At 43.5% G+C, this 2928-nt stretch overlaps 1 pseudogene; it reads left to right on the top strand.

Moving 5' to 3' along the window:
* The first annotated feature begins 754 nt into the window (after nt 1-754).
* On the top strand, nt 755-1699 carry LOC114048104 (annotated as a pseudogene).
* Nucleotides 1700-2928: the final 1229 nt, after the last annotated feature.

Here is a 2928-nt window from a genome sequence, read left to right as displayed (position 1 = left end):
GAATATGTATATATAGGTATATGTATAAAACAAACAGCATAAATGGAATACTTAGAAAACTTTATGCCTCAAATAACTGTATTTTCAAGTTAAATTAGTATTAATTTGTACAATGAGACTGTCCAAGTAATAACCTGCCAACAGAAATTTAGACCTCTCTAGAAAAAGGAGGGGTAGCAATCCTGATTTTAGACAAAGCAAAAGCACAAATAGATCTTATCAAAAGAGATAAGGAAGGAATTTACATGCTGCTAAAAGGCACCATAGACAATGAAGTAATATCATTACTAAATATCTATGCACCAAGTGGTATAGCATCCAAATTCTTAGAGAAGAAGTTCAGGGAGTTATGGAAGAACCAAACAGCAAAATTATACTAGTGAGGGACCTCAACTTCCCCCTCTCTGAACTAGATAAATCTAACCACAAAATAAACAAGAAAGAAGTTAAGGAGGTGAACAGAATTTTAGAAAAGTTAGTTATGGTAAACCTCTGGAGAAAATTGAATGGGGATCGAAAGGAATACACTTTTTTTTTTTCTCAGTGGTTCATGGCACCTACACAAAAAAAAAATTGACCATGTACTAGGGCAGAAAAACCTCACAATCCAATGCAGAAAAGCAGAAATATTAAATGCATCCTCTTCAGATCATGATGCAATAAAAATTATGTGTAATAAAGGACCATGAAAAGATAGACTAAAAATTAATTGGAAACTAAATAATCTAATCCTAAAGAATGAGTGGGAGAGAAAATGCTGGTCAGCAGCAGCAGAGATCTGGTGCTGCTCGGAGACTCAGTGGAGTGGGAGGGCGGGAGCCTGCTGACAGCTTTGATTCGGGAGGTGGCCCTGAAAGGCAAACAAGTTCAAGTTGGGCTGCAAGGTGAGGGAGGAGGCTTTCAGGGAAGGCTTGAACAGGGATAACCGCCGGTTTGTTTACCAAGACGTCTTCTGAGACCCTCAGGGCTGGGCCGGGGGGGGGGGGGGGGGGGGATGTCCCTGGGAGCCCTGAGGGCATGCTTGAGGAGAGCAGACCCCCGGCCCCTGCATCCTCGCCTGGACTCCTTCAGCTGGCTGCTGCTCTATGACCCCTGCAGTGCCCTCTGCCAGGCGCTGAGAGCCCTGGGCCATGGCAGCGCCCACTCTGGACAGGTCCGTGTGCTTGGTCTGGTGCAGGAGGATGTGCATGGGCCGGGATGTGCATGGGCGCCTTGAGGAATCTGGCCCAGGTTGAGGTGACTGTGGGCGGGAACTTGGGCTACACTACTGAGTTCATCCTCCACCCCAAGCCCAGACGTCGCCCGATTGAGCAGACTTATTGGCTCTCCATCCTGCCCAACTTCAGCCTGCAGTTCCATGGGCAACCCCTTTGGAGGCCCGGCTCCACCGCACACCCCCCTCCCCCATTATGGACGCCATGGCAGACTTAACCTTTAACTTCCACCTGTCCAAGAAGGAAAGAGAGGCCGGGGATACCCTGGCCCTGCCCTTCCATTTCAGTTCTGAAAAGCAGCAATCCTTCATCCTGCTCTAGCCTCTTCCACCAGTCAAATATTTTATTTGCCTGATGCTGAAGACTACCTGGACCAGGAAGATCCAGACAATGACCTGGATGGTTCTGGAACACCTAGCTGTGGTATTGACCTAGATCCTGTTGCTGTACTGTACTCATTTCTCAGCGTGAATGTTATGGTTTAAAGTCAGTGTGTAAGCCAAAAATTGATGTAGTCAGAATTGCCTTTGAAAATCCTTAAGTTCCCCAGTAGATACAGTACAATATCTTTAAACAGTTGTAGCTGGGAAATGGTTAGGATCTCTTTTTTAAAAGGCAGTCTATCAGAGAGTAGATGGTGCATAAGTGATTGCTGTAAAAATAATTGAATATAAATTTTATTTTACACTATACCCAGCTTAGTTATTGATCAGGAGATAGGAGAGTAACTGGTCTTCTCAAATCCAGAAAAAAAAAAAAACCAAGCAGATAAACATTTAATAAAGAAAACTGATGGTTAGGGGAAAAAAAAAACTTTTGAAGGGGCTTTACATGTAAGTGTGACATTAAAGATGGATGGCACCATAATATGAATTGTTTCACCAGAAAATGCAAGGGAACAGTTCATCAGGAGCCTTCTAGCTAACCAGAAATTCTAGAAACGGTAACTAATTAGGCTGCCCTTCTCATTAGGTTTACCAGTCTAAAGATTATGGGCACAATTAGGAGATTCTAGAATCACTCCAAAACATGTACATACCCATTGTACCATTGAATGGAGTAACAGGTTTCAGCTGTGTTATTTGAATTATTTTTCTCTCTCTTTTTAATAATTGTCCAGCAAGTACAATTAAGTTAATTTTAAGTTAAAAAATAAAAGGATGGGCCTGAGTTTGACTAAATTTGGAGAAAAGGAGAATCAAAGGAGGGATAGGCCCACTGTTCATTGTGAGTGGAAAGATTAAAACCATTAATGGAGAGAAGGCAGAGCTGCTCAACTTTTATTTTGAATCCATTTTCTCTGCTGAAGAGAATAATCTTTGGAATGTGAAGGGCAGGGGGGAGGAGGAGGAGCAGGTATCAGAAGTGAGTTTCTGTCCAAGTTAAGTGTAATGGTGGTCATCAGAGGAGCCCTTAGATATGTTGGACTGGAGCATTTCCATGGAGTTGGGCCTACACCCTAGCCACTGCCAGTCACACCTGTGCTCTGGCTAGGTCACTTCCTGTGAAACTGAACATGCTTCCTGCCCTCTTCCATTGGCCCTATAATAAGTCACTTTTTTTTTTAAGGCAATTGGGGTTAAGCAACTTGCCCAGTGTCACACAGCTAGTAAGTGTCAAGTGTTTGGTTTGAGACCAGATTTGAACTTGGGTCCTCCTGACTTCAGGGCCAGTGCACTTATTCACTGCACCACCTAGAAGCCCCATAATAAGT

This window comes from Vombatus ursinus, unplaced genomic scaffold (genome assembly GCF_900497805.2).
Source record: "Vombatus ursinus unplaced genomic scaffold, bare-nosed wombat genome assembly UNPS02014791.1, whole genome shotgun sequence".
Taxonomy (NCBI): domain Eukaryota; kingdom Metazoa; phylum Chordata; class Mammalia; order Diprotodontia; family Vombatidae; genus Vombatus; species Vombatus ursinus.
The sequence above is the reverse complement of the archived record's forward strand: the minus strand, read 5'-3'. Positions and strand labels throughout refer to the sequence as shown.